The following is a 10,262-nucleotide window of genomic DNA, read 5'->3' on the forward strand; positions in this document are numbered from 1 at the left end:
CCCTCCCCTCTCCCCATATTCCTGGGCTAAAATTGGGTTATAGCTTTTTTATGAAAGCTATAAATTAGTTTCATAGTAGAGCTGAGTACATTGGATACTTTTTCTTCCATTCTTGGGATACTTTGTTAAGAAGAATATTTTCCAGCTCCATCCATGTAAACATGAAAGAGGTAAAGTCTCCATCTTTCTTAATGGCTGCATAATATTCCATGGTGTACATATACCACAATTTATTGATCCATTCGTGGATTGATGGGCTCTTGGGCTTCTTCCATGACCTAGCAATTATGAATTGGGCTTCTTCCATGACCTAGCAATTATGAATTGGGCTTCAGTGAACATTCTGATACAAATATCTTTGTATCTTTATGGTTTTTGGTCTTCTGGGTATATACCTAGTAGAAGAATTATAGGATCAAAAAAATATGGAACGCTTCACATATTTGCGTGTCATCTTTGTGCAGGGGCCATGCTAATCTTCTCTGTATTGTTCCAATTTTTAGTATATGTGCTGCTGAAGCGAGCAACTACACCCCTTTTTAATAAGGAAACATCTCTGAGCACCTCAATTTTTACTTAAAATTATGTTATCTAAATATATATAAAGATAAAACCAGGTGTAAATGCCCTATGCTTTTAGCTCTTGCAAGTATAAAACCAAAACAAGTTTACAGATTAGATGTAAGCAAAACTAGAAAACTAATAAAACTTAAAATGTTTATTAAATATGGATGGTGATGTTTGCCAAGATGAAATCATCACTTGTAATGTGATATGGTACTGAGCACTATAATAGAGTTAGGCTCCCCATGCAGGCTCCACTTCCATAAGCTGTGTAGGGACTCAGTTTTCCCCCTATTCCTCTCTGTTCAGGCTATTGCTTTCATTTGTTCAGCACATAATGATGTTACTTGATTTTCCCCTGGCCTGAAGACATCATTTCCCTATTAAGTCAGCTTCTGTTCTCCATAATCCTTCCACAACAAAAGTGGAACTGGACTTTAATGTGGAAATAAATACAAATACAAACCTAAGCATTGAAGTGTACTGGCAATATTTGGTTTTAAAGCAGTTATCTAGATAATTCAGAGCACAAATATTAATTATTTTAAAATTTTCATCAACTTGAAAAGTGTTTAATGCTTATAGTAAGCTCATAGGCACCTTCTTATCCCGGCACACATACATACTCAACAAAGACTTTTAATGGGCCCCACTTTAAGGAGCAACAATTGAGTAGTTTACTATTTCATTGGCAAACATTGGAGCTTTGGCTTCTGACACACTTGGGTTCAGACCCTGGGTGTGTCTCTAAACTTTTTCTGAACCTCAGTGTTTTCATATATTAACAGGGATAATAATTCTCTGAGAATGATTAGGAGGAATAAATACCATAATATTCATAAAGCATGCATAGTAAGTACTCTAAGTGGCAGTCACCACTGCTTTATTAGAAATAACAGCAGCTAACATTTGAGGATTTACTGTGACCTTGAACTTTGCTGAGCTCTTTATTATATATTGAGTGGTAAACTCAGGTTTCAAATCCAAATCTGATTCCAAATCTTATGCTCTTGTAAGAAATAATTTAAATATATAGAACATTAATGTAAGTTGCTTATTAAAAACCTTTTTAATTTTAAATTATATTTTTTCAAAAACATTTATTATAAAATTAATGTTTCTCTAGAGGGGAGAATAGCTAAGTTGCCTTTTAATGATTGTGTTCTGATGTACCAATATTCAAATTGTCACAAATAAATATAAATTTCATTGAAAACCTATCATGCTAGGTTGTGGTACAGTAAAGGGACATTAAGGTCATTAAGTTCAACTTGTACATTATTATTCTCTTGCACTTTGTGATTCATAATTAATGATAACATGATTGCAATGTAGCTTTTTTACCGAAGAAACATTTTTTTTCTCCCATGTTATTATTCTGTTATTCCATGCCAGTTCTTTGAAATAGTATGCAAACTCCTTATTCTCATCTGTGAAACATCTAAAAAAAATTATTGGCCTAACTGTTCTTTCAAATAATTTCTAGGATAAATTCTGAAGTTCTGAAAAATTACTGTAGGCTGGATTTTCATTTGTTTTGCTTTTTTTTTTGCTAATTGAGTGATGGGAGAAAATACCAGGAGAGAATCACAAAGGATTCCAGTTATTAACAAAGATAGTATGTATCAAATTTAAGTTTTTTCTGTACTTACTAAAACATATTTGCACACATTATTAAAGTGTGGAGACACCTGAAATACGACACTGTCATTGGATTCTGTTAATTAAGGTGGTTTCTAAAAACATAGCCCTTATCACATCCATAGATAATAACATGATAATAATCTATGTTGTAGAAACTGATTGTCCAATTCAGCCTCTTTTCCACATTTGCCGTGTCTTTAAGTTCAGTAAATGTGTGCCTCTCCATATGTGTGGCTTACTAAGATAGAACATGTTTTCTAGGATACATCACTGTCTCATCTTATATCTTTGCACAAGAAAATTATGCTGCAATCACATTTTCAGATAAGGCCCAGTCTCCTTGGTTTTCTTCATTTCAATAGTCTTGACAAGTTGCGAGCCTCCCTCGCTTAAAGTTATTTTCTTCTTCCTCTTATTAAGTACAAATAAGATTGCTTTTTATAACTTTACTACTTGAATGGAATGGCTTCTGGTCTTTTGCTTCTTTAAAATCCAAATTCTTTGTTAGTAGGTGTGTAAAGCGTTTGACTATTTTGTATTCTAGTTTAGATACGTCTGACATTTGCATTTTGAGATCCTTAGTATAAATTATAACGTTGATTTTTTTTTGAAATGTGAATTTTATTGCTAATAGTAAAGTATACATTAATTTTTTTTTTTATTTTTGCAGTTTTTGGCTGGGCCAGGTTTGAACCCACCACCTCCAGTATATGGGGCCGATGCCCTACTCCTTGAGCCATAGGCACCTCCCATATGTTAAATTTTATTATAAAGGCAGCATTGCTTCTCAAACAGTAGAGAATCACTAACCCCTCTTACTTTACAGATGAAGAAATGGTGGCTCAGGAGGTTAAGGCAGATTAGACTCATGGCCAAGTCCCGTGGATTCTAGGTAGCTTCAGGTTGACCTTGCCGCCTGTAACTTGAGATCTTTGGTTGCTAACGATGTATGCAGAGCTGTTTGGCTTTAACATTCCCTCTTATGCCCTCGAAAGAAGGAGCTTCTTGAAAATTTATTATTTGCTTTTTATTTCAGTAGCATCTGCTTACCAGGGGGAGACAGAGTTCAGGAACTAACAACAGAGATTAGCAGTCATCATTCAGGGACTGTGAAAATATCTTGGAATGGGGGTTAGTGTTAAGTTTAATTGAAACATTTGAATTTTTGTTTACACAAATATCTGTTTATTGTCTCACCCCTTAAATAAAACATCCTTCTTCTAGCCAAGTTAAACAATAAGTCATCATTTAAAACCACCTCTTTGGCAACAAATAACATTAAGAAAATGGTAATCTGAATACAGTGAATTTATACAACCTAGAAAACTTCAGACTTTGGCAGTAATACCCTAATAAATGCCAAAAGTGTGACAAGACAGGCTTTATACTAAAATTATGAAAGTTCTTGCAGGAGAAACTAAATTCTTGCCTATGAGCTCATTTTTCTGACATTTCATTTTATAGCCCAGAAATTCTAACTTGTACCTTCATCAATGAGCAAGATCTCAATACAGAGAAACTCTGTACTACTTCCTCTTGCTCACCAAATTGCTACCAAGTGTCCGTATGTTAGTTAAAGTAATGCTAGCTTCTGCAACAAAGAATCTGACAATGCCTAGTGGTTTAAACACAATACAAATGTATTTCTCCAAGGAAGGCCTAAACAGATGCTCCTGATGAGCAAGGAGCTTTTCTCCACGTCCTCATTCAGAGGTGTAAGTTCTTTCAACACCATCAAGATAGAACATGTTTTCTAGGATACTTCACTGCCTCATCCTATATCTCAGCACATAAAGCTCGTGTGCAATTTAGTGGTGGGCAATTATAAATTGCACACAGCCTTTATGGCCACCCTGTATTATGTATGGTTCTGCCACCTTCAGTATGTGGCTCCCTAAGGATCCATGCTTTTCTGCTTCAAGCTAACAGAGAAAGAGTGTGGAGGAGTTGGCATATGAGTTTTTTATTCAGCAGACTTCCATTCATAAGCCATTATGTAGAGTTCAGTCACTCAGACACACCTAACTGCAAAGCTAGGAGGCTAGTGAACATAGCTCAGAAAGAATAGGAGTTATAAAAGATATTCCAGTGGAGTGGAAAGAAATTACAATGTAATGAAAGAAATGCCAAGCTAGAAATGTATCAAATGTCACTTCACAGAGAAGATCATTTCCTGGAACAAAATCCCATGGCATAGTGAGGACGTGTCCATAAACTCCTGCCTCTGTACACTGAGTCTCTGCCACTGAAGGTGCGTGTGTTGGCATAGCTTGGGTGTGTTATGCTTCAGACCACTGCAATAAAGTGTGCCAGAGTAATTGGTTTCTCAGTAAATATAAAAATTATGTTTCTACTATAGTATATTAAGTGTACAATGCATCATGCCTCAAAAACAATGTAAATATCTTAATTTTAAAATACTGCTAAGAAGTGCTGATAAACATCTGAACCTTCAGCCAGTTACAATCTTTGGTTTTCTTTTTTCTTTTCTTTTTTTTTTTTTTTTGAGACAAAGTCTCACTTCATTGCCCTCAATTGAGTGCTATGACATCATAGCTCACAGCAACCTCAAACTGTTAGGCTCAAGTAATTCTCTTGCCTCAGCCTCCCGAGTAGCTGGAACTAGAGGCACATGCCACAATGCCTGACTACTTTTAGAGATGGGGTCTCACTCTTGCTCAGACTAGTCTTGAACTCCTGAGCTCAGGAAATCCACCTGCCTCAGCCTCTGGAGTGCTAGGATTACAGGGTGAGCCGCTCTCCCTAGCCCTGGTGGAGTGTCTGGAAATGTCGACTGCAGCTGATGATGGTTGCTGAAGGTTGGAGTGGCTGAGATAATTTCTTAAAATATGACAAGAATGAAGTTTGCTGCCTCAATTGACTTTTTCATGAAAGATTTCTCTGTACCTTGTAATGCTGTTTGTTGGCATTTTATTCTCAGAACTTCTTTCAAAATTGGAATCTGTCCTCAAATCCTGCCTCTGTTTTATCAACTAAGTTTCTGTAATATTCTAAACCTTGTGTTATCATTTCAACAATGTGCACAGCGTCTTCACCAGTAGATTCCATCTCAAGAAACCACTTTCTTCCTTATCCAGAAGCAGCAGCAGTTTGGGCGCGTTGTACGGCCCCACCCTAATTCAGGTGTTTCATCTGCATTGAAAACTCCGTTGTTCAGCGAACCACCTTCATCACTTCTCTCAGCTTGACCTTTGGGGCCCTGGATGCAGCTGCTGCATCAGCACTCGGTGTTTCGCCTCTCAGTTTTATGTTACAGAGACGGCTTCCTTCCTTGAATCTCATGTACCCTCCTTTACTAACTTCAAGCTTTTCTGCTGCAGCCTCCTCAGCCCTCTCAGCCTTCACAGAATTGAAGAGAGTCAGGCCCTGGCTCTGGATTAGGCTTTGGGTTAAGGCAATGTTGTAACTGGTTTAATCTTTTATCCAGACCACTAAACCTTCCGCATAGCAGCAACAACACTGTTTCGCTTTCTTATCATTCGTGTATTCACTGGAGTGGCACCTTTAATGTCCTTAAGAACTTTTCCTTTGCTTTCACAACCTGGCTAATGTTTGGGTCAAGAGGCCTGCTAGCTCTTAGCCTTTATCAGCTTTCCACATGACTTCCTCACTGAGCTTAGTCATTTCTAGATTTTGACTTCAAGTGAAAGAAGTAGAACTCTTCCTTCCCTTCAGTTGAACACTTCAGAGCCATTATAGGGTTATTAATTGGCCTAATTTCAATATTGTTGTGTCTCAGGAAATAGAGATGCTTCAAAAGAGACAGAAGAGGGAACAGGCTGTCAGTGAAGCAGTCACAGTATACACATTATCAGTTCTGTTCACCATCTTTTTATGGGCATAGTTTGTGGCACCCAAGAAAATAACAATAGTAACATCAGAGACTATTCATCAGAGGTCATGATAACAGTTATGAGGAAAACATTCAAAATACTATGAGAATTACCAAAATGTGACACAGAGACATGAAGTGAGCCCATGTTGTTGGAAAAAGGGCGCTGATAGCCTGGACTAACACACCATTGCTGTAGGCCTGCAGCTTGTAAACAGCCATGTAGTTTGCAAAGTACAATCAACTGAAGCACCATAAAAATGGACACAGGTACTCCGGGATGGAGAGTCATTCTTTACTAAATCTTATAACAGCTTACTGTTTAAAGTAAGATCTGGGCGGGCAGGAGCATCCCGTGATGAGGTCCCAGAGCTGCAGAATCAGACTGCATCTTCTCAGGGGGCTGCAGGCCATTTGCTTCCACATCAAGGTTTGAGTCTTGTAATCTCAGCTCTGGCATTTACTAGCAGTGTGATGTTAGTAAGGGTGGAGTGCAGGGAGAGGGCACACTTGTAATTGGATAGTGGGGTGTCTCTCTAGAGAAAATGTACACAAATGTTAACACTTGACGCTTAGTAAGCATCGACTATTTTCACATGCTAAGTACTTTTAAAAATAACTGTAAGTGAGCCAGGCACAGTGGCTTGCGCCTATCTATAATCCTAACACTTTGGAAGGCTGAGGAGAGTGGACGACTGCTTGAGCTCAGGAGTTTAAGATCAGCCTGAGCAAGAGTGAGACCCCCATCCCTACTAAAAATAGAAAAAAAACACTAGCCAGGCATCATGGCAGATGCCTGTAGTGCCAGCTACTTGGGAGGCTGAGACAAGACGATCGCTTATGCCCAAGATTGAGGTTGCTATGAGCTGTGATTATGCCACGGTTCTCTACTCAAGGTGGTAAGAGTGAGACTTTTGTCTCCAAAAAAAAAAAAAATCTGTGAGAAGATCCAGCTTTTGAGCTATAACTATTTGAACTCATCGTTTTTCAACCCTTATCCTTATGTAAGTCATATTAAGGAATTTTAGCCTGTTGAAATGGTGGGAAGGATTTTTATTCATTTGATTTAGTCTTTGTTCCCAGAAAATGAGTAAACACAGGAAAAATAAAATTTTCCTAAGTTAGCAAAGATGTTTGTCCTAATAAGCCCAGTGATAGACAGAAGCTGCCATTTCAATTAATTATCAAATCATAAACTTAAAAATGTACAGAGAAACAATCTGTTAATTTGCCTGACCTTGAGGGACACCAACTGCTTACTGGACTTAAATCATAAGATACAACCTCAGATTAACTGAAATGGGTAAAAGGGATATTTGTATATCAAATAATTTTGTGAAACCAAAAAATAAGCTCGTTTTCAATTTTGTTGGAAATATGTTTTAGTATATATAATCTTCATGCCTCATTTAGTAAGTATATGCCTATTTGGGGTGTTTTTTATATAATGATTTAGAAGGCACATCCAGATCTTTCCGTGTCTCAGCCGCATCCTTTTCATTCTGCTTCCCTTTTTCCTCTGTGATCAGTATGGAGGTCATCAGAGATAAGGCTGACTCTCTGCTGCACTAAAAATATCATCGGGGTCTTTTTTTACTTCCTTCTGTGACAGTTTTTTTTTTTTTTTCTTAGTGGAGCATCTTTAAAATAAGTATCAACTCACTTGACTGTTACCTCTATCTCTGAAAGTATAATTTTAAAATCCCAGTTTAATTAATTACTGATGTTTCAGAGTGGCTTACTTTACGTTCATCAAATTCTGTAAAACTGAGTAAGGAATTAAAAGGATAACTTAATTCGTATAGCTTTTCCTCAAGGAAAGGAGTAAATCCAGTGCCATTTGCATTCGAGTTCAAATAGTAATGTCGCTAAATTTAACCTGAATTATTGATTGTATCATGGGTTGGCTGGAATCAAGAATCAATGGGAACTTAACAAATTAAGAGGGAACTCTTTTTTCATTTCCATCTAAGTCAAAATTTGTATCCACTCCTGTGCATTCAGACTCCGCTTCTTAGACTATAGAGAAATCAACCTGAAGTTTGAAAAGAGAGCGTGGGCGTGCTACACAGGACACTGAGTGTTCCCACTTGGCCCCAGACCACAACCAAGAGGGGCTCCATGTTTTCTGGTTGGATCCTTCTTGTTAGTGTGGAAGAAGGTGTCCTAGAAACCCAATTTGAAGCCTTCTTTCCCACTTCCTGAGTTCCTTCTACAGCAAGAGTGAGACCCCCATCTTCTCAGTCTGCTGCAGGCCTGCATCTATGACAGGAAGTGGGAAAGAAGTGCGAATCCAGGCTTTTAGTTCTCAGGTACAGAATGGCACAGTGTTAAGTCCACTTTGCATCTGGAGTTCTTGATTGTTTTGTTTTTATGTTTGTGGTTTATTGTGGAATGTGCCAAGGTCAAATTGTAACATAATGCCATAATCCCTCACAACATTCTCTTTTAACATAAAAACTCATATGACATATGCCTATTTCTATTCTTTTTTTTTTTTTTTTTTTTTGAGACAGAGCCTCAAGCTATCCCCCTGGGTAGAGTGCCATGGCATCACAGTTCACAGCAACCTCCAACTCCTGGGCTCAAGTGAGTCTCCTGCCTCCACCTCCCAAGTAGCTGGGACCACAGGCGCCCACCACAACGCCCGGCTATTTTTGGTTGCAGCCGTCATTGTTGTTTGGCGGTCCGGACTGGGGATTTGAACCCGCCACCTTAGGTGTATGTGGCTGGCGCCTTAGCCGGTTGAGCTATAGGCGCCAATCCCTATTTCTATTCTAATCTTATGGAGTGTATCTTTTTTTGGTATATTCAGTTTAATGTTCTCTTTCCTTTGTCTCTATTGAGATATAATTCACATATCATAAATTTCATCCACTTGAAGTGTACAGTTCTGTGGTTTTCAGTGTACCCAGAGAGCTGTGTGATCATCATCACAGTGTATTTTAGAACAGTTTCAAGATCCTAAAAGGAAACCCCATACTCATAGGCAGCCATATCCCATACCCACTGTCCTCACCTCCCTTCCCGTCTGGGTTGTATCCCCGTGAGTGCTCCCCCTGAGATGCTTCTTTGGGATGTGTCTCAATACATGTTTGTTGGATGAACTAATATCCACTCAGGTCACTAGCCATAGATGAAACTAGGCAGTATTTGAAAGGGTGGTAGGACAGGTGTTCAAATTGTTCATTCACATCCCAACTCCGCTGCTCACTAGCAGTGTTCCTCCATGCTAAGAGTGACTTAACCCCTCTGAGTCTATTTTTACCTCTGTAGCTGTTAACGTCCACTTACAGGTAGTTAGGACAATCAGTTGAGAAGATTTGATCACAGTACTTGGCACAGTGTCTGGCCCACGCCAGAAAGGTGATTAATATTTGTTTATGAGTGTAACAAGAACCCCTGGTTATCAGCCTGGGAGTTCAGAGCAATGTCATAGCACTTTGCTGAGCCTCAGAATCTCTAGTTTCCTTCCTTGAGAAAGAATTCTAGAGTTCAAGTCGCAACTACCACACTTACCTTAGCTCCCCACTGCTGCCGCTCCTGTTTCTGCACGTGAGCCACTTCTTCCGCACGTGCTGATGTTGCCTTTTCCTGCAGATCCCACACTGTCGGCAGCACTGCCTGTAAAGAACTGACCTTCCAAGGATGGCTAACCCCTTAGCCCACCCTCTGCAGGGTTTGCTGCCCCTTCCCTTCTCCATGGGTGCAGAAACCTTCTCCAGGAGGATGAGCTCCAACAAGCCACTGACAGCCTGGTTGCCTTGGCCTTTTTTCAGGGCCAGGGAACATATTTAACTGTTTCAGTGCCTCTTATGGCTCCATTCTCTCTGCCCATGGAGTTGGCTTGGTAGATTTGCTGTGCATGAGTCTTAGGAAAATGTCCCCTACACAAGAGTAATGAATAGTAGTAGCTATCATTTACAGGATGCCAGGCATTGTAACTCTGTGTCTGTGTGTTTTATAGTTGATTAGGGTTTTTATGTGACCTAATATATGGTCATTTTTCATTAATACAGAATAGTTATATGTATTTGGGGGGTACCTGTGATATTTTGATACATATAGGGCATTTTAAATATATTATCTCTAGGCCTTACAATAATCTTGCGAAGTAGGTACTTTTTCTGTTTTACAGAGGAAAACAGAATCTTAGAGAAGTAAAGAAACTAGCCTTTCAGTGACATTAGGCAGTGGATTT

General features: G+C 38.9%; 1 non-coding gene across 1 annotated transcript; it reads right to left on the bottom strand.

Annotated features, from left to right (window-relative positions):
* Positions 1–419: 419 nt before the first annotated feature.
* On the bottom strand, positions 420–527 carry LOC111726623. The gene has a single exon (XR_002774360.1). It is a non-coding gene; the product is annotated as a U6 spliceosomal RNA (small nuclear RNA).
* Between the last annotated feature and the right edge of the window lie 9,735 nt (positions 528–10,262).

This window comes from Otolemur garnettii, unplaced genomic scaffold, assembly GCF_000181295.1.
Source record: "Otolemur garnettii isolate 467f Iridium unplaced genomic scaffold, OtoGar3 scaffold00073, whole genome shotgun sequence".
NCBI lineage: Eukaryota > Metazoa > Chordata > Mammalia > Primates > Galagidae > Otolemur > Otolemur garnettii.